General features: G+C 41.7%; 1 protein-coding gene across 1 annotated transcript in view; it reads right to left on the bottom strand.

Annotated features, from left to right (window-relative positions):
* Positions 1–26,890, bottom strand: part of cacna1c (calcium channel, voltage-dependent, L type, alpha 1C subunit) — a 615,084-nt gene that overhangs the window by 273,137 nt on the left and 315,057 nt on the right. The window lies entirely within an intron of this gene.

Raw genomic sequence — 26,890 nt, 5'->3', positions numbered from 1 at the left:
GCCACACTTGGAGTACTGTGTCCATTTCTGGTCACTTCACTATAGGAAGGATGTGGAAGCATTGGAAAGGGTACAGAGGAGATTTACCAGGATGCTGTCGGTTTAGAGAGTATGGATTATGATCAGAGATTAAGGGAGCTAGGGTTTTACTCTTTGGAGAGGAGGATGAGAGGAGACATGATAGAGGTGTACAAGATATTAAGAGGAATAGATAGAGTGGATAGCCAGCGCCTCTTCCCCAGGGCACCACTGCTCAGTGCAAGAGGACATGGCTTTAAGGTAAGTGGAGGGAAGTTCAAGGGGGATATTAGAGGAAGGATTTTTACTCAGAGAGTGGTTGGTGCATGGAATGCTCTGCCTGAGTCAGTGGTGGAGGCAGATACACTAGAGAAGTTTAAGAGACTACTAGACAGGTATATGAAGGAATTTAAGGTGGGGGGGGTTATATGGGAGACAGGGTTTAAGGGTCAGCACAACATTGTGGGCCGAAAAGCCTGTAATGTGCTGTACTGTTCTATGTTCTATATATCATCCCCCTCTTCCCCACCCATCCACCTTCTCCCTCACCAGGTCTCACTTATCACCTGCCAGCTTGTACTCCTTCCCCTCCCCCCATATACTTTCTCTCCCTTTCTAGTCCTAATGAAGGGTCTTGGATCAAAACGTTGAACTGTTCATTCCCCACCATAGATGCTGCCTAACTTTCTGAGTTCCTCTTTCATTCTGTATGTGTTGCTACTGAAGTTATCATCTCCCTGAATCTTTTCACGTCAAGGTTTTTGCAAATAGACACCAGAGGGATTAATCACATTAATCAAAGCAACAGGGAACATCACTGAATACACCAAAGATGTACGGAGGGTATAGTTTGCTCTATAAACAATCAAATCATTATTTTTAAGCATTTGCAGCAAGCAAAGTAGATTTTATCAAATTTGTAAATTATGTATGACACAGCTTTACAAGATGACTACTGTTTCGATATATAGCAACAAATACAAACACCATCTATGACAAAAGTTTAAAAAAAACTGAAAAGGGGAAGGCACATGCCGAAAAGCCATAGAGTTGTCGATCTCTTCAGAGCATTTGGTACTCTGCATAAAGATCCCAATGAATCAACAGCTCTTGTTACGATATTTCACAGATCCATTCTAGCTTTAGAGCATAACTAAACCATTCAGTTAACTTCTAATCCATTATCATCACAACTATGTTTGCAGGGTAAAGAGGCTAATAGTTTGAAAAAAATACTGGAATTGTGAAATGCACCTATTCTTCCCAGTGCAGAGAGCACTCCATTATGTTGTCTGCATATTTTGATGATTTCAGCTTATATTCAAGGCTAAATATACTAAGCCTTGCTTTTCTGCATCAGCAACCAGCTCAAATTTAAGAACGGAAAGCTACCACCAAAAGCCAGCATGCACCTCTTAAATGGACTGTGCCTTTTGGCTGTGTAAATTGGTAGAAATCATTGTGGAGCAAACTCCCAACCTGAATAAGAATCAGGTTTAGTATCTTTGACATATGTTATGAAATCTGTTGTTCTGCAGCATCAGTACATGGCAACACATTAAAAACATCTACAAATTACAATACAAAGTATATATAAAATTAATTAAATGGTGTAAAAAGAGAGAAAATTTAAACATTTCTCTATCATGTGGAAAATCTTTAGCATACCACCCATCAAATATGAGGACAATGGGCAGTAAGGCTAATACATTGAATAGGTACATAATTTTAGACATGTTGTAGGAGCTTAAACATTTTTGTATTACATCCAGTTTTATAAGTATCTGAAAGAATAATTCAAACAGATTAAAGAGAGACCAGGGTTCAATATAGAATTATATTTTTTTACTTGTCATTTGTGGGATTCAAGCATTACTGGTTAATGCTAGGATTTAATCCTAAATACACTTAACAAGGTTCTCATTCCTGCAAGGCAAGGCAATAGGCAACAAGTGGGAAGAGAGTCTAGCCTAAAGGAACAGGCACAGTTTTGCATTAGCATAATCCTTGAAGATCAGTGTTCAATGTTCTCCCAGCATTATTAGGCTCTTCATAACAAAATTTAAGATCATTAAATTTGACAGTACGTCATATCTAGTTTCTCACAATCTACTTTTCCTTTGTATCAAATTTTTAAGTTGCAGATGATAGCATTTGTAATCCAACTACTATTAATCTGTCTGTTCTCATGCTTTTGCCAATTAATCCAGACTGACACTACCTTTACTGACAAGTTGGGGACTTCTAGGTCCAAAACGCAACGTCATCCTGTAAAGTGATCTGCAGTTTCTCCAGTGCAAGTCAACTGCCTTCCACCTGTTACAGCTATTGGTGTAGCACCAGACAGGTACATGAGAATTAATGAAGACGTATAGAAAACTAGCACTAAGAGCACAACATTAGGAAATCTGCAGGTGCTGGAAATTCAAGCAACTCACACAAAATGCTGGTGGAACACAGCAGGCCAGGTAGCATCTATAGGGAGAAGCGCTGTCGACGTTTCGGGCCGAGACCCTTCATCAGGACTAACCGAAAGGAAAGATAGTAAGAAATTTGAAAGTGGGGGGGGGGAGAATGTGAAATGATAGGAGAGGACCAGAAGGGGTGGGGTGAAGCTGAGAGCTGGAAAGGTGATTGGCAAAAGGGATTCAGAGCTGGAGAAGGGAAAGGATCATGGGATGGGAGGCTTGGAAGAAAGAAAGGGGGAGGGGAGCACCAGAGGGAATTGGAGAACAGGCAGAGTGATGGGCAGAGAGAAAAAAAAGAGGAGGGGGGAAAAAAACTAAATATATCAAGGATGGGGTAAGAAGAGGAGGAGGGGCATTTATGGAAGTTAGAGAAGTCAATGTTCATGCCATCAGGTTGGAGGCTACCCAGTCAGTATATAAGGTTCCTCCAACCCGAATGTGGCTTCATCTTGACGGTAGAGGAGACCATGGATAGACATATCAGAATGGGAATTGGACGTGGAATTAAAATGTGTGGCCACTGGGAGATCCTGCTTTCTCTGGCGGACAGAGCATAGGCGTTCAGCGAAACGGTCTCCCAGTCTGCGTTGGGTCTCACCAATATATAAGGGGCCACACCGGGAGCACCGGACGCAGTATACCACACCAGCCGACTCACAGGTGAAGTGTCGCCTCACCTGGAAGGACTGTCTGGGGCCCTGAATGGAGGTGAGGGAGGAAGTGTAAGGGCAGGTGCAGCACTTGTTCTGCTTAAGAGCACAACATTATTTAGTTGATGTTTCTGTGTTATTTTGTATGATTTAATTTAGAGATTTGATTTGGAATACTATTTTTTGTTGGCTTTTGTTTTGATATTATGTTATTCAAACACAGTGGTGTAACACGTGGAGTCACTGCCTCACAGCCCTAAAGATTGAGGTTGAATGCTGATCTTAGATCTTGACTGTGTGATTAAATGCCATTATGTAATATATAAATAAGGAGAACAAAACTGTGCAGAGTACTCCTGGTTTATCCTCACCCATACCTAAAGAGTTGCAACAATTTTTGACTAATTATAACCCCGTTTAAACAACGGCCCTTCTAAGCACTTGCTACTCATTCCTGTTAACTTTTTGTGATTCAGGGACATAAATATTTAGATCCTTATATAGTGCCTATACTCTGTTCATCACAATCTTCCTCTGCTTGGATAATAGGCAGGCCTTAGGTTCTTCTAATTTCACACTTTCCCACATCAAGTCTATCTGCAAATTTTTGCTCACTCACTTAGATCAGAAGATGTATGAACGAGATTCAGCCACTTAGCCCATCGAGTATGCTCCACCATTCCATCATCCCTAATTTATTATCCCTCTCCATCCCATCCTACTGCCTTCTTCCTGTAACCTTTAATGCCCTATCTAACCAAGAACCTATCAAACGCTGCTTTGAATATACCCAATGACTTGGCCCTCACAGCCATCCCTCTATTCTGATGCTGTGCCCTTTGGTCCCAGACTCGCCCGCTATGGGAAACATCCTCTCCACTTCCACTCTGTCTAGGCCGGGGGTCGGCAACCCGCGGCTCCGGAGCCACTTGTGGCTCTTTCACCTCTGCGCCGCGGCTCCCTGTGGCTTTGGGAAATAATTGGTCAGTATTTAATTAAAATGTATTTTATGTTAGTTTGTTAGCTTTTGAAATGTAATTCTAAATTTGAAGATTATGGTGATCTTGTACAATCTAAATAAGACTTTGTGGCGACACATTTCCTGGCACATCCGAAACGGCTCACAATTAGCCAGCGTTCAGGCTAAGGGAGATAGCCTACGGGGGTTTGTGAGTACGCGTCTTTTGCAGCATCCGCGCCCATGGGGGCTGGCTTGAGGGAGGCTTAAAAGCAAGGCTGTTTAGTTCGAATAAAGTTATTCGACTGCAGTTTACTGACTGCGTGAGCACACCGCTACAACGTGTTTTTATCGCTATTAATATACGTCACCACTGCCAATACCTGACACCCGTCAGTTCGCGATTTCTTTAATTTTTTGATCCAAGGTAAGCCAACTATGGAGAATTCTAAAAAAAGAAAAGTGACTGAAGAAAACAGAACGTTTAATGATACGTGGACAGATTCATTTGCTTTCACTGTTGACGAGACTGGTTTACCGGTATGCTTAATCAATACATCAATGAGAAACTAGCAAACAACAAAGAGTCAAATATCGCAAGGCATTTCCAGAATAAACACGCAGCCTTTGCTCAAAAATATCCGGATGGAGATGAGAGAAAAAAAGCCGTTTTGGAACTGATGCGGAAGGTTGATCTGAGCAAAAATCATTTCCAGAAATGGATGATGTCTGGAAAATCAACGACATACGCTAGTTATATTGCCGCTCAGGAAATAGTCAGGCACGGGAAGCAGTTTACAGATGGTGAATATATAAAAGAATCTTTCATTAAGATTTCAGAACATATATTCACGGACTTTAAAAACAAAAGTGAAATTGTGCAGAAAATCAGGGATATGCCCCTCTCTGCAAAGACTGTCAAAGACAGAACCATAAAAATGGCAGAAGACATCACAAGACAGCAAATTAAAGACATCAATTCAGCTGTGGCCTACTCGATTGCCTGTGACGAGTCTAAAGACAAAGGTGATATTGAACAAATAGCGTTGTTCTGCCGGTATGTAAACTCTGCCGGGCCACAGGAAGAACTGATTGAGTTGATACCTCTAAAAGACCAAACACGGTGGGAGGACATCTGTGAGGCTGTCTTGAATTGTTTAAGAGCCAAAGGAATAAAGACCACCCATCTGGTGTCAGTAGCTACTGATGGATTACCGAATATGACGGGAACACACAAGGGATTTGTGGCTTTACTGCAGAAGTCGCTGGACAGAAAGCTGCTGACTTTTCACTGCATCTTGCACCAAGAGGCACTGTGCGCTCAAACATTTCCTCCGGAATGCACAGAAGTAATGGATGTTGTCATTCAGATTGTCAATAAAATAATGGCAAAAAGTTTAAATCACCGTCAATTCCGTTTGTTACTGGACGAGCTGGAAAGCGCATATTCTGCTCTCCTGCTGCACAACAAAGTCCGGTGGCTGTCCAAAGGGGAGGTGCTGAAACGCTTTGTCGCGTGTCTGGAAGAAGTGAAAACTTTCCTGGGCAGCAAAGGGCTCACCTTTCCTGAGCTGGAACAGCCAGAGTGGCTGGAAAAGCTACACTTCATGGTAGACATGACAGCGCACCTGAACACGCTGAACACAGCTCTTCAGGGGAAAGGACACACAGCCCTGCACATGTTGGAGGATGTTTTGGCATTCGAGCGCAAGTTGACAGTGCTTGCCAGAGATTTACAGAAAGGCACTTTGTCTCACTTCCCCAATTTGAGAGAGTTCAAACAAGGTCACGATATGATAATTTCGGAGTATTTACATTCTGCAATCATCGCAATGCAAACATCGTTTGGGAAACGCTTCTGTGAGTTCAGAGAGGAAAAAACACATTATCCTTCCCGGTCACTCCCTTAAGCATCGATCCTTCCCTACTGAATACGACTGCATTGGCAGGTGTGAGTAAACCTGATCTTGAGATGGAACTGGCCGACATAGCCGACAAAGACATATGGGTGTCCAAGTTTAGACGCTTGACAGCAGACCTTGAAGATGTTGCTCGTCAGAAGGCCGTTCTTGCTCAGAATCACAAATGGAGTGATATTGAAAACCTCCCCAAACCGGACAAACTTGTGTTCGAAACATGAAATGCTATGCCCGACATTTATGTAAACATGAAAAAGTATGCGCTTGGAGTCCTGTCGATCTTTGGATCCACATATGTATGTGAGCAGGTGTTCTCCAACATGAACTTTATTAAAAAAACATCGCGCACGCCTCACAGATGACAGCTTGCGATCCTGTGTAAAGATGAAGGTGACGTCATACAGCCCTGATGTGCAGACGCTGTGCGCTGAGGTCCAGGAGCATAAATCCCATTAGCCAAGTATGATACATATTTTAATTGCCTATTATTTTACGTATATTCATATTTTTATTCATAGTCCTTCTATTTTTCAGGCTGACAGCTGGCTGATGTTATTTTTGGTTTGCTGCTGGCGGACAATTTAAGTTCGGCGTTTTTCATAAATACAAGAAGGACTCAAATAGACATTGAGTATTTTACTTAAAAGTAACCTTCAACCCAACGTCTTTTTTTCGGAGTTCAAAATGTTATTGTTGCATGCAGAAATGTAATTTCGTTTTCTCTGCAGGAGTTCATCAATTTCATAAATGCAACACATTATAGTTTGTTTATACATAGCATAAAGGCAAAAAAACACGTTGTATGCAGTGTTATTTCATTTTAAATGTCAAACGGGTTTTGCGGCTCCCAGTGTTTTCTTTTCTGTGGGAAACGGGTCCAAGTGGCTCTTTCAGTGGTAAAGCTTGCTGACCCCTGGTCTAGGCCTTTTGATTGTCAACAGGTTTCATTGAGATCCGCCCTCATTCTTCTAAACTCCAGCCAGTACAGGCCCAGAGCCATCAAATGCTCCTCATACATTAACCCTGCTATTCCCAGAATCATTCTTGTGAACCTCCTTTGGAACTTCTCCAATGCCAGCACATCTTGTATTAGATAAGAGGCCCAAAACTGTTCACATTACTCTAGGTGAGGTCTGACCAATGAGCTATAAAGTCTCAGAATCACATATTTGCTCTTTTATTCTAGTCCTCTTGAAATAAATGCAGTGTCTGGCAAATAAGTAATTACAAAGAAGGCATAGCAGCACCTTTACTTCCTTAGAAGTTTATGAAAATTTGGCATGACATCTAAAAATTTGACAAAATTCTATAGATGTGTACAGGAGAGTATATTGACTGGTTGTATCACAGCCCCGGTTTGGAAACACCAATATCCTCAAAAGGAAACTCCTACAAAAAATAATGGGCACAGCCCAGTGCATCATGGGTAAAGCCATGGAGCCTTGTTGTAGGAAAGCAGCATCTATCATCAAGGACCCCCACCAGCCAGGCCAGGCTTTCTTCTTGCTGCTGTTGTCAAAAATAAGGTACAGGAGCATCTAGACCCTCACCATCAGTTTCAGGAACAGTTATTACCCCTCATCCATCAGGGTCTTGGACCAATGGGAATAACTTCACTCAACTTCACTCACCCCATCAATGAACAGTTCCCACAAACTACGGACTCCCTTTCAAAGACTCCTCATCTCGTTCTTGATATTTATTGCTTATTTAGTTATTTTTACTGTTTTTTTTTTCTTTTGTATTTGCGCAGTTTGTTGTCCTTTGCACACTAGTTGTTTGTCCGTGGGTGCAGTCTTTCATTGATTCTATATTTCTTGGATTTACTGAGCATGCCTGCAAGAAAACAAACCTCAGTGTTGTGTATTCTGACATGTACGTATGTACTTTGATAATAAAGCTACTTTGAACTTTGAACATTGTACTTGCTTTCCTTACCTTACACCAACTCAATGTGCAACTTAACCTACATAAGAACTCCCACGTCTCTTTGCACCTCTGATGTTTGAATCTACTCCATTTAGAAAACAGTCTATGCATTTATTCCTTCTACCAAAGTGCATGTCCATTTTCTTCCCTACACTACATTCCATCTGCCACTTGTTTGCCCATTCTCCCAATCTGTCCAAGTCCTTCTGCAAACTCCCTGCTTCTTCAACACTACCTGCCCCATGTACCTATCATTGTATCATTTACAACTCTGGCCACAAGGCCATCAATTCCAAATCGTTGACATATAACAAAAAAAGAAGTGGTCTCAATACCAACCATTGCAGAACACCACTTGTCATCAGCAGTCAACCAGAATAGGCCCTCTTTATTTGCTTTTTGCTTCCTGCCAATCAACTAATCTTCTATCAATGCTAGTACTTGCCTGTAATACCATGGGCTCTAATCTTGTTAAGCAGCATCACGTGCGGCATCTTGTCAAAGGCCTTCTGAAAATCCAGGTAAACAACATCCACTGACTCATTTGCCTCGATGCTCTCTTCAGCTGCAGTACCTCTTTCAGAATGCTTGGACGTAGACCATCTTGCCCAGGTGACTTATCTACCTTCTGACCTTTCAGTTTCCCAAGCACCTTCTCCTTAATTCAGTTTTGCCCCCGACACTGTTGAATTTCTGGCATACTGCTAGTGTCTTCCACAGTGAAGACTGATGTATAATATTTATTAAATTAATCTGCCATTCCTTTGTCCTCTATTACTACCTCTCCAGCATTGTTTTCCAACAATCTAATATCCACTCTCACCTCTCTTTTACTCTTTGTACATCTGAAAAATCTTTTGGTATCCTCTTTGGTATTATGGCTAGCTTTCCTTCCTATTACATCTTGTCTCTCCTTATGTTTTTTTTTGTTGCCTTCTGTTGGTTTTTTAAATCTTTCCAATTCTCTAACTTATTATTTACCTTTGCAATACCATTTATTTTGCTTCTATGCTGTCTTTGATTTCCCTTGTCTAATGATTGTCTAATATTCCCTTTAGAATACTTCTTCATCTTTGGAATGTATCTGTCCTGTGCCTTCCGAATTGCCCCCAGAAACTCTAAAGCCATGAATATAATTTGGAAATAATTGAGGGCCAGGACTGATCCTTGAAGAATCTGAGTGGCTACTTTCTTCCAACCTGAATAGAAGCCACTCATTCCAGTTCCTCATGTGATAACCAATCTTCAATTAATGCTAACATGCTTCCCCATGAGCACGTACAGTATCTCATGCACCAGAGTTCTATGGAGCAGTCTGTCAAATACCTTCTGATGATCTAAATACTCTACATCCAGACTTGATAGGACCAAATTTTGGCTTTTGCAACACATATTAAAGCTGTTTGCTAGAAGAAATTAAAAAAAAAACTAACCATTGAGTTTTGACATAATTTGGCAAGTGGGAGGCATTTAAAAGTAAGATAGGGAGAGTTAAGAGTCAGCAAGTTCCTGTTGAAGGATGAAGTTGGCAGCATTTAGGAACTCTGGTTGATTAGGAATATTGAAGCTCTGATCAAGGAAAAGGAATTATACAACAGGTTGTAGCAGCTGGGATCAAACAAATCCCTTGAGTATAACAAACGTAGGAGTACCTTTAAGAGGGAAATCTGAAGAACAAAAAAGGCACATGAGATTCTTCGGGCAGATAAAGTAAAGGTGAATCCTGAGACATTCTGCAGTATATTAAAAGCAAAAGAATAAGAAGGGAGAAAATTCACCTAAGTATCAATATGTCATCTATGTGTGTGGATCCTTAGATGGTTTAGGTCTTAAATGACTACTTCTCATCTATGTTTACAGTGGAGAAGGTAACAGAAGCTAAAGAATTGATGGAAATGAATAGTAATGTCTTGGAACATATCCACATTAGAAAAGAGGTGCTGGTGATCTTAAAGCATATTAATCCCTGTGGTCTGGCCAAGTGTATCCTAGGACATTCTGGGAAACCAGATAAGAAAATACATCATCTTTCGCTATGAATGAGGCACCAGAACACTGGAGGACAGCAAATGTTGTGCCTTTATTTTAACAAAAGTTTGCAAGGGCAGCCTGGGATCTCCAGACCAGTGAGCCTAACATCAGTAGTAGGAAATTTATTGGATTGGGATTCTGAGGGGTAGGTTCTATGAGCATTTGGCGAGGTAACGACTGATTAGGGATAAAAGGTATGGCTTTGTGTGGGGAAATCTTGTCTCACAGATTTGCTTGAATTTGTTGAAGAAGTAATGAAGAAAACTGACAAGGTCAAAATGGACTTTAAGCAAGGCCTTTGACAAGATAATGCATGATAGTTCATGTGGGATCCAGGGCGAACTAGGAAGTTGGATACAAATTTGGCTTGGTGAGGAGACAGAAGGTAGTAGTGAAGGAATATTTTTTCAAATTTGAGACCTATGACCAACAGTGTGCTGCAGGGCTGATTCCACTGTTGTTTGTCTTCTATAATAATAATTTGGATGGGTATGTAAATGGTGTGGTAAATTTGCAGATAACACCAAAATTTGTGGTCCAGCAAACAGTGAATAGTGTTATCTAAGACATAGACTGATTGACAACTGGACCAAAGAATGGAAGATGGAATTTAATACAGATAAGTATGAGGTGTTGCATTTTGGTACATTAGACCAGGGCAAGACTTACACAGTAAATGGTAGGGCCCTAGAGGGTTTTGCAGAACAGACAGACCTAGGGATGTAGGCATACAGTTCTCAGTGAGTGGAGACAAGGATAGACAGGGTAGTGAAGGAGGCATTTGGCACGCTTGCCTTGATTACTCAGGGCACTGAGTTGTAACATCATGTGAAAGCCATACAATTCACTGCTAAGACCACACTTGAGACTATTGTGCGCAATTCTCGTTGCTCAGCTATAATTAGGATGTTGTTATCCTGTAAAGAGTGCAGAAAATATTCACAAGTATGTTACCTGGGCTTGAAGCATAAGAAGAAAATAGATAAACTGGAGGTTTTTTCCAGAGTGTGTAGGAAGCCAAGCAGTGAGGTATAAAATCAGAGATAAGGTTTACCAGGGTAGTAAAGTCTAAATCTAGAAGGCATAGGATTTGGGTGAGTGGGAAAAAATTTTGATTCAATCCAAGGCGCTGTGCATTTAATATTTAAGCAATATAGTAAATATATTGTTTCACTAAGCATTCTTTGTTGTTTATGTAAATCATTATGAGTTATATCTAAAGCTACGTGAATGGTATACATCATTACACCATATGTGCACATCCCATTAAAAGTAACGACAAGTAAGTTTTAAAATGAACCCGAGATGACCATCTACCTGTTGAAGTGCAGTGAGACATGCTTCTCTTCAGAAAGGGGAGAGGGAGAGAGAGAGAGAGAGAGGTTCAAATTAAAAAAAACGTACAGCAGGTTTTTTTCTTCATAAAGGACAAGAGATGGCTGTGTTAAAAAAGGCAGTAAATGGATGAAATTTGTGTGTTCATAAATAGTTCCATGTGATAATAATAATAAATAAAAAAGCAGAAATAGCTGGCTACATCAGTAAGGTAGATGCATTTGATGGCCCAATGGATAACTGGCTCATGTATTCTGAATGAATTGAGCAGTATCTTAAAGGAAATGGAGTTGCCAATAAGAAATGAGTGCCAGTTTTACTGAGTTTCATAGGTAGAAAAGCATACCATTTGCTTAGAGGTTTGACTGCTCCAAACAAACCAGTCAAAATGAGCTTTGTTGATATCATGAATATAATGCAGAAACATTTAGAACCAAAACCATTGTTGATGGCAAAACGTTTTAGGTTTCATTAATGGAATCAAAAGGAAGGGGAGCTTATGTAGCTGAACTGAAGAAATCGTCTGAGCATTGTGAGTTCAGTGATGGGCTTAACGATGAATTGGGAGATGGTTTAGTTTGTGGGATTTTACACAAGAAAGCATTAAAAAAATGGCTCCTAACTGAAGAACAACTCAGATTTAAAAGAGCAGTACCACTGTCTCAATGGAAACAGCAGACAGAGATGCAATTGAGGCAGTCAGGAATGAAAGTGAGTGTGAACAAAATTGCAATGTCTAAACAGAAACCTGCTTCACTGAACAAATTGTGTTACTCTTATGGCAAGGGCTCACATACACCAGACCTCTACAGGTTTAAAAGTGAAGCTTGCAGAAAATGCAACAAAGTAGGACACATTCAGAGAACATATCAGGGAGACAAAAAATAAATGGACTACACAGGGAAGAGGAAAAAGTTAAAAAGTCAAGTTGCAATTTCAAAGAGAGGTCAAATCTACACGCCATTGATGAAAAGTCTGATAATGATGAGAGTGACACAGGAATAAGTAGCCTTGAGATGTACAACATGAAAACTAACAAGAAACAAGCACTAGTGTCCGTTTGCAATCTGTAGAAGGGTGTTCCACTAATAGAGGAAGCACAAATGTAGAGATGGGCTCTTTTTCTTAGAGGGCACAACTAGAAGATAAAATTCAAGAGGACAAATAATCATGGAAATGCTGATGGATAGTCCCATATATCCTTGGAAAAGGAAACACCTGAAAAATTTGCAAAAGAGAACACATCTCTTGACATATAGATTCTCCCTAATACAAATCGAAAGTCTCCCTATTATGGCAGAGATGATCCAGAAACCAGGAAAGACCACCCAAAATGACTGGAATATGCAGCAAAAATCCCAGTTTTCCCATTTTTACCAGCATCAGGATGAGCTTGGCCTTGACGTGGTTGCCTTATGTGGGGATCGAGAGTTGTTGTACCATCCAAGCCAAGAGCCAAAGTGTTGGATGAGCTATGTGCCAGTCATCAAGGCATTGGTTTGAAGCTTTGTCTGGTGGCTTGGGATAGATCATCAGACTGAGCAGCTCGCTATGCACCATTTGGAATGTCAACACCCATCGAAGATACCAGGAATGGTGTCGCTCCATCCCTGGGAATGGCCTGCATTGCCCTGGCAGAGGATTCGTGGATTTTGCCAGAACATCCATGGGCATAAATTTCTTTGTAGCTACAAAGTGGCCAGAAGTGTTCCAAATAACCTCCACCAAAGCCTTGCACACTGTCGGAGTGTTGAGAAGCTTCTTCTTAAGGACTGTTGTTGCAGAACATTTAGTCCATGACAATGGACTACAGTTTGTTGTGGAACAGTTTCAGTTATTCCTGAACACGAATGGAATAAGATACACTACATCTGCACCATAGCACCCAGCTACAAATAGTTTAGCACAAATGTTTGTCCGGAGTCTAAAGAATGCACTGTGAGCAATGTCAGCAAAACACAACGCACTGACACTGAATCAGAAACTCGCTAATCTCCTCCTTGCATATCACAATGTAGTACATTCCCCAACCAATAACTTACCAGCTATGCTGTTTCTCGGTCTTCCCTTGTGCTCATGCCTGAATCTGCTCAAACCCAATCCCAGAAGCAGTATACAGGACGAACAGATGGGACAAACTGATGGCTTCTCATCAAAGGAGGTTTGATATTTCACTCTTGGACAAGCAGGCCTGGCAAGGCACTGCAGAGGTGATCAAAAGTGGGTATTTGGAAAGATTAAGGACAGAACTGGACCACTGTCGTGCACAGTGGAAGTTGTGTCTGATGTCGTCTGAAGCCAACATGTCAATCAGTTGAGGAGATCAGTCAATTTTTAGAGAAGAAAGGTGTCCAGAGCTGTCAGAACCACTTCCTGTAGTCCCAGAGTCAACTCCTACAAGCACCATCGAGGAGGCATCAGAACCTGAGATTGCTTCACAGCCACATCTCACCTGCCAAGTACCGTGACCCCTCCCACCTCCCTCCACCCCCCCACCCATAATAAAGACATTATCCCACAAGAGTAAGAAAACCTCTGCAGCAATTAGATCTTTAGACCTGAATGGGACAATTTAAAATTTACAATGCTGTTGATATCTATATAGTAGTTGTATTATATAGTTTATTGTATATTTGAGTAATATTGTAAATATGTTCTTTGATAAAGCATTCTTTGTTGTTTACATAATTTATTACGGGTTGTATGTAAAAGTATGTGAATGGTATGTCATTTCACCACCAAGTTGTATGTGCATGCGTCACTGAAAGTAAAACTAAACATACGTGAGTTTTCCCTGGCTCCTGTGTTTTTCTTAAAATTACTTTTACGGTTTGGACTTACAAAGCATAAAACAAAGGACAACTTTTCACTTACAGGTCAGTGGGTATATGGAACAAGCTGTGAGAGGCAGCTGTAGTGGTGGGCATCATTACCATGTTTAAGTGACATTTAGACAGGTAACTGGACAGGAAATGTTCAGAAGGATATGGGCCAAACTCAACAAAATGGGGCTAGCATGGATGAGCTGAGCCAAAGGGTCATTGTTATGTGCCTATAGCCCTTTGCCTCTATGTTCTGAAAATTTGATGCTGAAGTTCTAAAGTTCAAAATTCAAAGGAAATGTTTTGTCAAAGCACATATATGTCACAGTAAATACAAGAAACACAATAGAATCAAAAAAAGACCACATCCAACAGGGTGGGCAACAACCTGTGCAAAAATAAAAAGAGAAAAAAAGTAATGATGATGATAGTAATAATAAATAAGTAAACTATAAAATTGAGAACATGCGATGAAGGTGAGTCTGGTTCAGTGAAGGGTGTGAGTGAAGTTGAGTGAAGTTATCCTCTCTGGTTCAAGAACCTGATGGTTGAGGGGTAATAGCTGTTCCTGGACTTGGTGGTGTGGGTCCTGAGGCTGATGTACCTTCTTCCTGATGGCAGCAGCGAGAAGAAAGCATGGCGGCCCTGGGTGGTGCGAGTCCTTGATGATGGATGCTGCTTTCCTGTGACAGCACTCTGTGTAGAAATGTTTAATGGTAGGGAGGGCTTTACTGGTGATGGACTGGGTCATATCCACTGCTTTTTATATGCTTTTCCGTACAAGGGCACTGGAGGTTCCATACAAAGCTATGATGCAATCAGTTAATATACTCTTCACCGCAAATCTATATAAGTCTGTCAAAGTTTTAGATGACATGCCGAATCTTCACAAACTTTTAAGAAAGTAGAGGTGCTGCCATGCTTTCTTTGTAATGGTACTTATATGCTAGGCCTGGGACAGATTCTCTGAAATGATAACACCGAGGAACTTAAAGCTGACTCTCTGATCCCCCAATGCGGTCTGGCTTATTGACCTCCGGTTTCCACCTCCTGAAGTCAATAATCATCTCCTTGGTCTTGCTGACATTGATTGAGAGATTGTTGTTGGGGCAACACTCAGTCAGATTCTCGAACTCCTTCCCATATGCTGATTTATCCCACCCTTGTTTCAACTAATGACAGTGGAGTCATCAGCAAACAATCATAAGTACAAAGCAAGCAGAGCGGGGAGGGGGTTGCTGGGGGCTAAGCATGCAGCCTTGTGGTGCGTCTGTTCTGAGGGAGATGCTTCTTAATGCGTAGCTCTTTGTCAATCTGGATGACAACATCAGCACAACAAAATTTCGCACCAAGGACCCAAGCTCAATACTTCACACACTTCAATGTCTAACAAAAAGAGACTTTCCCAGAGGATGGCGGTGGATTTCAGGAACTCCCTCCCTGAAAGGACAGTAGAACCGGAAACTCTTGGACATGTATTGCAAGAGTTGTCACCAGTAAAGTCTAGAATGAGGCGGTATTAGTCTTGGAAAGCTCTGGTGCCTCCATTATGGATGCATAATTTTCTTCTGAGGCATAAATATTCTACAATTTTAGGAAGTCTAGTCAATTCATTTATCATACTTGAAACAGTTTTTTTTAAATTCATCAAATATTCTCAATGAATATTTAAATGCTCCAATTTTCAAAGATCTACCATTCAATGCTGCTTGCAGGCTATTCAGAAGGAAAACTCTCAGATACAGAGGGTCATCTTGGTTCCTTTTCATATCTTTTCATACTGTGCAATGGACCATTTCTGCTGTGATTTGGCTCATTATTTCAGTACCTAATGCACAAGTACAACATAGGTATCACAGCCATTGGTATCACAACTGTATGACCCCTAATATTAGTTATAAAATAAGCAAATTGAAACAGTTGCACGGAGAAGCAGGAACAGGATAAATAGTAAAGGCAGAGAAAGAAGAAGAGGGTCAACCTAGATACCTTATTCTATCTAGACTGTCCATGAAAAAAATCTTTCCAATATATACTCACTACTGCAGCTCTATTTTCCTATTCACCCAACAATCTCAAAGCTTCCCTTCCCTCTACCACTGACCAGACCAGCACCTACTTGGCCACAAAACAATAAGTAACAGCTAATGCAAAATTACCATTTCAAACCAAATTCAACGAGGCAATCCATGGCAAGTATCATACAAAGGACAAATGATTATCCTAATGCACTCACTTAGGAGCTGTACAATGTTCATATTGCTACATGATGTTAAAGCAATTGCAGCAGTACAGTTGGTATTAAGTTTCTAGCCACCAGTGAGTATGATGGAAGATGGGCTAAGGTGTCGCTAGGCATAGAAGACAGTGCCTTCTATCATCTTGACATGGTCAGCAGCTGTCCAAGCAAGTTGGTTGATAAACAACTTGAAGACAGACAGACGGACACAGAAAGACAGACATACTTTATTGATCCCAAGGGAAATTGGGTCCCTCTAGCAAAATAAACAGTCTGGTGTTGCTACTCAGGGAGGGAGGATTCCGGTTGGTCTGCAGAGGAGAGACGAGAAAGAATGCTGTGAAGTAGTTCAGGTGATCTTACAATCATGCTTCATTATTTGAGAATGCAGAAACCTGTAATGTATGATAACTTGTACAAAACAACCAAATTTGCCTCACGATACCCTCGGGGCTTGACTTCCGATACTAGCTTATGTAGCTCTTTGCACTTGTGCCACTTCAATCATTTTTTTGAAGGCCTCCTGTGCTCGTGTCTCTGTTTCTCCATTGCAGCACTGGAACATGTTGGAACCTAGTACCTCCTATATTGTCCCAGTTTTCACTTCTGTCAGGTCAGCTTCGAACATGACTTCAGTACCTCTCTCAGCCACAATACTGATCAAAAACATGCATTTAAACAACACAGGGACGCAAGAGTTACTGCAAATGCTGGAAATCTGGAACAACACTCAAAATGCTGAAAGAACTCAAGTGACCTGGCAGCATCGATGGAGGAAAATCAATAGTCAACATTACAGGCGAGACACTTCATCAGGACTGTAAAGAAACAGGGGAGACAGTCAGTATAAAAAGGTGGAAGTGGAGTAAGACCTGAGAGGTAAAAAAGTAGATCCAGGTGAAAGGGGGATGCAGAGGAGGGAGGGGGAAAGTGGGAATGATGTAAGAAGCTGGGAGATGATAGGCGGAAGTGACAAAGGGCTGAAGAAGATGGAATCTGTAAGGAGAGTGGATCAAGAAATAAAGGGGAGGAGATGAGGAGGGGAACCAGAGGGAGGAAGGTATAGCTGATGAGCAGATTGAGAGTGTGTGAGTGGGGAAAAGGGAAGGCACAGTGGGACAGTGAGATATGGAAAAATAGTAGAATGGAGGAGAGTGGTCATTGGAAGGTAGAGAAATCCATGTTCATGCCTTTAGGTTGGGGACTACCAAGCTGAAATATGAGGTGCTTTTCCTCTAATCTGTATCTAGCCTCAATCTGGCAGTCAGAGGAAGCTGTGGATAGACATGCCAGTATGGAAATGTGAAGTTGAATTAAAATGGCTGACCGCTTGGGATCCGCGCTGTAATAGCAGATGGAATGGAGGTGCTTGATGAAACAATGAGGCACACTGGGGCTCCAGATGTAATAAGTGGCATTGATGGATTCAAATATGAAGGACTGCCTCACGTGGAAGGGCTTGAACTAAATAAGGAATACTGTATCACCAAAACAAGTGCATAAAAGGTTCACTGCTATACACTGCAGACCAAGGCTATGTGGGAATTAAGTAGGCTAGAAACTTGCTCACATAACTCCAAACTAATCAGGCCACTATCAAGTTGAAAACTGGGTTAACCTGGATCACATGCATTCTGTAATTCTCTCCTGAGAGATATTAACAGAGGTCTAAGGGACAGAATGCAGCTGAAGTCTGACATACAACAATTAGCTTGTGAGATTTTAAATGTTACTGGTCTAAAAATTGTTTTCAATATTGCCAATAGAACTTGACAGCACTCTTATTTTATTTTGTGAAGGTGACCCGATCTTAATTATAACCTTACATGCATGCCTTGACTGTTTCATCTACTGAGGTCAGTGTCGCAGTCACTTTAGGCTTCCTATCTTCTTGATCATTTCAACTGCAGTTGTGATCTCTGCCTCATCTCTCTGTTTGAACCTTACTGTTGTATTAGGAAGGTTATACAAACTCCCTAATCAAGAATAAAAGACTTTATCTAGTTTTCTTTCAGCCTACAGGTGCAAGCAGAGTGGACATGGTATTTGCTGTACATCTGGAGTGGGCTGTTGGGGGGCACGGGAGGGGTAGCACCTCTAGATGGGGGGCTTGTCGCGCTCCTTGGAGTGGCTCGTCATCTGTTGGTCCCCACCAATGCCCAGCTCTCACCTGTGGCTCCTTGTAGCTGACTGCATGTGACAGCGGCCACACCCCGGGCAACGGCTTCGACAGGCCGGCTGAACCAGGTGCGGGTAGCCAACGGGTCTGAAACCCTCGGTGAGATGGGAATTTGCTCAACCCAGCATGCGGAGACTGCTTCAGTGGGTCAGGCGGAGGAAACCCCGGGGGTTCAATGGCACACTGTGGAGTGCGTAGGGCACGGCAGCGCACTTAAGAAGACACGGCCATCTAATGCAGTCAAGGAACTTGCCAGACGTAACGATTTTTCGAGCCACTGGATCCCGACTTCTGAGGCCGAGAGATTGGGGTCATCTCTGTGCAAGGCTTTTCCACTTTAATATCTTTCATGCACTGGTTACATTGTGCAACATTCATCTCCCAACTTTCAATTCCTACCAGTCTTCACCCTTGATGAGAAGCAGTCTGGCAATGGACCACCAACTGGCGGTCCAACCCAAAAGTGGAATCAGTTTAGAGGGATGGTGTTGGAGACAGCAAAATCAATCCTCAGCCCCAAGGACTGGAACCACCAAGACAAGAATGACAGTGCCAACAAAGATCTCCTGGCCAGGAAGAACTAAGCACTTATGGAGTGGCAAAACGACCCAAGCTCCATTCCCAAAAAATGTTTGAAATGTTGAAGTATGCTGTTAAGGACCTAGACCTGGGCACTTACATAAGATATCGCCGAGATGGATCGATATTTGACCTGAGACGCCTTGCTGCAAAAACCAAAACGATGAGGAGGCTCATCACTGAAGCCCTGTTTTCTGAAGACTGTGCCCTCATGGCCCACCAGGAGAACCACCTGCAGACAATTATCGACAAGTTCTCCGCAGCCTCGAAGCTGTTCGGCCTGACAATCAGCCTCAGTAAGACAGAAGTTTCTCCTACAACCTGCACCAAACAGCCACCCTTCTCAGCCATGCATCACCATCGATGGCACTGTCCTGAAGAATGTGGAGAGCTTCAAGTATCTAGGAAGCACCATCTCCAGTGATGGATCCCTTGACAAAGAGATCAAGGATCCAGAAAGCCAGCCAGGCACTCAGGAAACTCCGTCTCAAAGATCTGGAGCACAAGGACATTCAGCTTCCAACCAAGAACAGCTGGAGCAGTTTCACATACACTCTCTGTGGTCAATCATGAGGATTTGATGGCAAGACCGAATCACCAACCAGGAAATCCTTGACAAAGTCAACAGCACAAGCACTGAGGCAAGGATCCTCCAGGCCCAGCTACGCTGGACTGGCAATGTAATCCACATGGGTGAAACAAGAATCCCCAGGCAGCTGCTCTACAGTGAGCTTGAGCATGGCAGTCACAATCAGGGCTGCCCCAAAAAAAGATTCAAAGACAATTTGAAATCGTATATCAATTGGGCAGACCTCCAGCTTTGACAGCTTGAGAAGTCCGCAGCCGACAGGGCTGTGTGGCGCGCCCTGACCAGAAAAGCTACGTCTGACTTTGAAGATGTCCGAAATCAGCGCCTTACAGCAGCACGAGACCAACACCACAAAGCTGAGCATGCACCTGTTCCAACAACTGCCATTCCAAGTCTAACCTGCAACCGCACGTGTGCTTTGGTCTTCGGCCTCTGAAGCCACATGCGTATCCACAGATTACTGCACAATGTTTAGTCTACCTTGGACCCCGAGAGACAACCACACAACAAGGAGAGGGCTGTTAGTGATGGGTCAGCTAACACTCTGGTATCTTTGTGGTCACCTTTAATGAGATTATTTCAGATTAGATTTTATTTAGAAAATTAAGTTTCCAAGCTCCATTGGTGGGATTTATTTTTGTGTTCCTCCAGTAAATTAGCCATGACATCACCTTTTTTGGAAGTAGTTAACAAAACCAAGTTTCAAAAATAAAAATATGTATTCACTATTATATTGTGTGTGTAACACTACAAATGAAGTACAAATTTCTAGACAAATGTTCTTACATACAGTTGAAGTCAGAAGTTCAAATATACCTTAGCCAATACATTTAAACTCAGTTTTTCATAATTTCTGACATTTAGTCCTAAAAAACATTCCCAGTCTTAGGTCAGTTAGGATCTCTACTTTATTTTAAGAATGTGAAATGTCAGAATAATAGTAGAGAGACTGATTTATTTCAGCTTTTATTTCTTTCATCACATTCCCAGTGGATTAGACGTTTACATACACTTTGTTAGTATTTGGTAGCATTGCCTTTAAATTGTTTAACTTGGGTCAAACGTTTTGGGTAGCCTTCCACAAACTTCTCACAATAAGTTGCTGGAATTTTGTTCCATTTCTCCAGACAGAACTGGTGTAACTGAGTCAGGTTTGTAGGCCTCCTTGCTCGCACACGCTTTTTCAGCTCTGTCCACAAATTTTCTATCGGATTGAGGTCAGGGCTTTGTGATGGCCACTCCAATACCTTGACTTTGTTGGCCTTAAGCAATTTTGCCACAACTTTGGAGGTATGCTTGGGGTCATTGTCCATTTGGAAGACCCATTTGCGACTGAGCTTTAACTTCCTGGCTGATGTCTTGAGATGTTGCTTCAATATATCCACATAATTTTCCTTCCTCGTGATACTATCTATTTTGTGAAGTGCACCAGTCCCTCCTGCAGCAAAGCAGCCCCACAACACGATACTGCCACCCCCATGCTTCACTGTTGGGATGGTGTTCTTTGGCTTGCAGGCCTCACCCTTTTCCCTCCAAACATAACGATGGTGATTATGGCCAAACAGTTCAATTTTTGTTTCATCAGCCCAGAGGACATTTCTCCAAAAAGTAAGATCTTTGTCCTCATGTACATTTCCAAATTGTAGTCTGGCTTCTTTATGGTGGTTTTGGAGCAGTGGCTTCCTTGCTGAGCAGTCTTACAGGTTATGTCGATATAGGACTCATGTTACTCTGGCTATAGATACTTGTCTACCTGTTTCCTCCAGCATCTTCACAAGGTCCTTTGCTGTTGTTCTGGGATTGATTTGCACTTTTCACACCAAAGTACATTCATCTCTAGGAGACAGAATGCGTCTCCTTCCTCAGCAGTATGACGGCTGTGTGGTCCCATGGTGTTTATACTTGTGTACTATTGTTTGTACAGATGGACATGTTACCTTCAGGTGTTTGGAAATTGCTCCCAAGGATGAACCAGACTTGTGGAGGTCCACATTTTTTTTCCTGAGATCTTGGCTGATTTCATTTGACTTTGTAAACTTCTGACCCACTGGAATCATGATATGGTCAACTAAAAGTGAAATAATCTGTCTGTAAAACAATTGTTTGAAAAATTACTCGTATCATGCACAAAGTAGATGTCCTCAACGTCTTGCCAAAACTAAAGTTTGCGAATATGAAATCTGTGGAGTGGTTAAACAATGAGTTTTAATGACTTCAACCTAAGTGTATGTAAACTTCTGACTTCAATTGTACATTACAGATGGAAATATTAACTGCTTTTTCAGTAGGGTTCTTTTCTACAGTTCAATTTATTCAACTGAATTTATGAAATACAATTTTATAAAATCTTATTAATATATTTTGTGGTTTCACTTTCACAGAACACATTTAGCAGTATGTTTTTACAAACATGTTTTCATCAATTTTTGTAACTTTTCTGAAATGTAATAGTGGCTGTATTTTTTAAACATTAAAAAAATCAATTTATTGCCCAGTAAGACACCAGTCAAATGAATACGCAAAACATTTACAAGTCTTCAGAAAAACATGGGTAGTGAACATCAGATGACTGTGGCAATTTCAGGAGAATGCTAGTTCAAGTATGTTTTGTCTCCATTACTCTTTCAGGTAGCATGGTACAAAATCTCATCAATGTAAGTGAACTTCTTTCCTTAATCCCCTTCTACATTAAAGCTATCCCCAGCTAGTGAATAACCTACTTGAAATCTCAGTAATCCATTAAATAGACTTGTAAGTTCCTTTGTTATAAAGAAGCAGCACATCTTTTCTTATAACTGAACCTAAGTTGCCTGACAGCTCAACTCCAACTTAGCCTTCTTAAAATTGTATTGCATTATCTTCTCCTGTAATGCATGTGGCAAAATTTCTTTTATTACCCATGGAAAATTGCAAAATACAACTATAAAGAAAGTAGATGCAAAAGTATTGCAAAATATGATATTTTACAGTCATAGTGAGGTAACATAGAAACAGGTTCTTCAGCCCAATGGGTCTATGTTGACCAAGATGTTATTCTATTCCAAGATGGTCCCGTTACCCACATATGACCCATAACCTTCTGAACATTTCCTGTCCATCTACCCGTTCATACTTTAAAAGATGCTATTGTACCTGCATTAACCATTTGCTCTGGCAGCTGATTCCACATGGATACCACCTTTTGTGTAATAAAAAAGTCGCTTCTTAAGTTCCTCTTAAATCTCTACCATCTCATCTTAAACTCAGGCCTTCTAGTTCTTGATTATCCAGTTCTGGGGGAAAAGACATTGTGTGTTCACTCTGTCTTTAGCTCTTCATGATTTAATACACCTCACTAAAATTGCCTCTCACTCTCCTATGCTTTAAGAAATAAAGTCATAGCCTGTCAAATATTTCCCTATAACTCAGTCCCTCAAGTCCTGACAACATCTTAACTACACTCTTTCCAGTTAATTAATACCTTTACTACCAGCAGGGCAGCCAAAATTGAACAAAATAGTCCAAGTGCTGCCTCACCAACATCCCTCACAATGTCACCATGACCTCCCTGCTCTAACTAAGTTTGAATCTAAGGTTTGATTCTGGACTGGATTGATTCCATCACACAGGAATCAATCACACCACTTAGATTAAATAGGAAGCACAAAATGCTGTACCAGTCAGGAGAACAGGCAGTATCTGTGGAGAAAAAGCCAAGTTAATCCTTGGTTTCTGTCAATAAAATTATATTTTGGAGGAAAATAAAAGTAATATTTGGTGTAGCATGATATCAGAAACCCAGAGTTTGTTTCGAAAGTCTCACAGAAGAGACATTGTGCAATTCTACAAAACCATTCTGTTGCTTACTAATGTCAGTTTGAAGCCCTGAGCACTATAAAGGGATGACAGCAATCTTGTGATAACTTTGTAATAGATCAGATGTGGCAGTGAACTAGCAGTCACTTATACGGGTTATCTTTGTGGTTGCTTGCTTGGACAATGAAGTAATCTATCAGTTGCTAGCTGGTGTAGGTCTTGTTCATGACCCTCTGAATAAACAGGCTGTTAGTTGTTACAAAACTGGTTCAAATTTTATTAGAATAAAGTTATTAGACTTTTTACATATTAATGGAACAAGAAATACGGGGTTCATACATTATAGCGACCCTGAATAAATGAATAGCTCTCAATAGATCTCAATGAATGGCAAATTTAAGCAAATGGCCTCCCTCTGCTTTTATATTTTGTTGTTGTTGAGTGCTATTGAGTTGTTGTCGATTCATGGCAACCCTATGGATAGTGTAGTTGTCCAGTGGGGCTTTTTGTGGCAAGATATGGAAGTAGCCTGCCAGGCCTTTCTTCTGTGCAGATACTGCTACTGCTCGGGTTTGGGACTTGTCCGGATTTGAACTCAAGACCAACTGCCTCCAGGTCCAGTGTTAATGCCACTACACCATCGGCTGGTGTAAAAAAAAACCAGAAATGCCACTTCCTTACAGCAGAAGGCATCCTCGTGAATATCCACTTGTAATGCCCTGGTTAAGATTTTTACTGCTGTGCTGTGGATATTTTGTTTTAGCAGTTCTATAAAAGCAGTCTGTTCTGCTTTCAAGAGTTCTGCTTTCTGCTTGTAAGAGGAATGTGCTGTCAGCCAATCAGGAAAGTGGAATTGGGAGAAGGTTCTGGAGAACACTGGGTCTTTGCTCTTTGTTAGCGGGAGCTGGGAGGAGACAGGGACAAAAGATGGCTGTGGATGCTGTCCTTGTTGCTTTGGCTAGCTTCAAGAAGGAAGAACCAATACTGCTGTGGGAGACCTGTTTGTTCCAGATGGGTTTCGAGTGATGTGCAGAAGGTGGTGTGAGCTTTCACACAGACCGAGGATCCAGCAAGCGAGTGACAGACAAGTTCAAGATGAGCTCCAACTTAAGTGCACGTTTGACTGTTTAAAAGTAATGGGCCCTTTTTTTGTTTATTTCTTCCTTTCATTTAATAACTGTTTACTTAAATTAACATTCTTAAATATACTTCACAAATTGTATGCAGCGGACGACCTGTTATTTCTTGCCGGGGACAGGAAATCTCACAGCATTCACACAAACCGGTGTTTGGGTGGGCAACACACCCCAACCTCATGGATTTGGCGGGACCAACGTTGTTCTACATCCTAGATGTACAAAGCCAGAGAAAGGAGGGCTCATTGCTGAATCCAGTGGCTGTTAGCGAGCGGCTAATGAACCTTGTTTCCAGAGACGCCCTGGAAAGTGGGGGGGGGGGGGGGGTGGGTCAGCCAGGGGTAAATTAAATGTACCTGGTTCTCTTGTAATAGAGGGCACCTGTAATCTATCTCACTGTCAATGGGCATGAGATATTATGGATTGGTCCTGCTCTAGCTATAGTTTGGAAAGTGCCTGCACAGAAAAGCTCATTGATTGCGACTAACAAAGTGATCCTGATGCAGCTCTGTGGTGAAAGGTATGGCATGTAAACAAAATTTCACAGAAATCCAGGCTAGATAACAGCAAAACATCTGTCAGGTTGCTGTTTATCGATTACTACTCTGTGTTTACTACCGCCATCCCCTCACTACTAATTAATGATCTTCAAAATCTGGACCCCCTTCTGCAAATGTATTCTCAGCTTTTTTGGTGGGAGACTACAGTCAGTGGGGAGCAGTAATAACATCTTCTTCATAAGACCATAAGACAAAGGAACAGAAGTCAGCTATTTGGCCCATCGAGTCTGTTCCACCATTTCATCATGAGCTGATCCAATCTCCCCTTTAGTCCCATTCCCCCGCCTTCTCACCATAACCTTTGATACCCTGACTACTCAGATGCCTATCAATCTGCCTTAAATACACCCAATGACTTGGCCCCCACTGCTGCCCATGGCAACAAATTCCATAGATACACCACCCTCTGGCTAAAAATTTTTTTTTCGCATCTCTGTTCCGAATGGGCGCCCTGCAATCCTCAAGTCATGTCCTCTTGTACTAGACTCCCCCACCATGGGAAACAACTTTGCCACATCCACTCTGTCCATGCCTTTCAACATTCAAAATGTTTCTGTGAGGTCCTCCCCCCATTCTTCTAAACTCCAAGGAGTACAGTCCAAGAGCGGTCAAACGTTCCTCAAGTGTTAACCCTCTCATTCCCGGAATCATTCTAGTGAATCTTCTCTGAACCCTCTCCAATGTCAGCACATCCTTTCTTAAATAAGGAGCCCAAAACTGCACACAGTATTCCAAGTGAGGTCTTACCAGTGCCTTACAGAGCCTCAACATCACATCCCTGCTCCTATACTCTATTCCTCTAGAAATGAATGCCAACATTGCATTCGCCTTCTTGACCACCGACTCAACCTGGAGGTTAACCTTAAGGGTATCCTGCACGAGAACTCCCAAGTCCCGTTGCATCTCAGAACTTTGATTTCTCTCCCCTTTTAAATAATAGTCTGCCCGTTTATTTCTTCTACCAAAGTGCATTACCGTACACTTTCCGACATCGTAATTCATTTGCCACTTTGCCCATTCCCCCAATCTAGTCAAGTCTCCCTGCAGACTCTCTGTTTCCTCAGCACTACCAGCCCCTCCACCTATCTTTGTATCATCAGCAAACTTAGCCACTTAGCCACAAAGCCATCTATTCCATAATCCAAATAGTTGATATACTACGTAAAAAGAAGTGACCCCAACACGGACCCCTGTGGAAAACCACTGGTAACTGGCAGCCAACCAGAATGGGATCCCTTTATTCCCACTCTCTGTTTCCTGCCAATCAACCAACGCTCTATCCATGTATGTAACTTTCCCGTAATTCCATGTGCTCTTATCTTGTTTAGCAGCCTCATGTGCAGCACCTTGTCAAAGGCCTTCTGAAAATCCAAATACACAACATCCACTGCATCTCCCTTGTCTAGCCTACTTGTAATTTTCTCAAAAAATTGCACTAGGTTTGTCAGGCAGGATTTTCCTTTAAGGAAACCATGCTGAGTTCTGCCTAACTTGTCATATGCCTCCAGGTACTCCATAATCTCATCCTTGACAATCGACTCCAACAACTTCCCAACCACCGATGTCAAGCTAACAGGTCTATAATTTCCTTTCTGCTTCCTTGCCCTATTCTTAAATAGCAGAGTGACATTTGCAATCTTCTAGTCCTCTGGAACCAGGCCAGAATCTATCGACTTTTGAAAG

This window comes from Hypanus sabinus, chromosome 8 (genome assembly GCF_030144855.1).
Source record: "Hypanus sabinus isolate sHypSab1 chromosome 8, sHypSab1.hap1, whole genome shotgun sequence".
NCBI classification, from domain to species: Eukaryota; Metazoa; Chordata; class Chondrichthyes; order Myliobatiformes; family Dasyatidae; genus Hypanus; species Hypanus sabinus.
The sequence above is the reverse complement of the archived record's forward strand: the minus strand, read 5'-3'. Positions and strand labels throughout refer to the sequence as shown.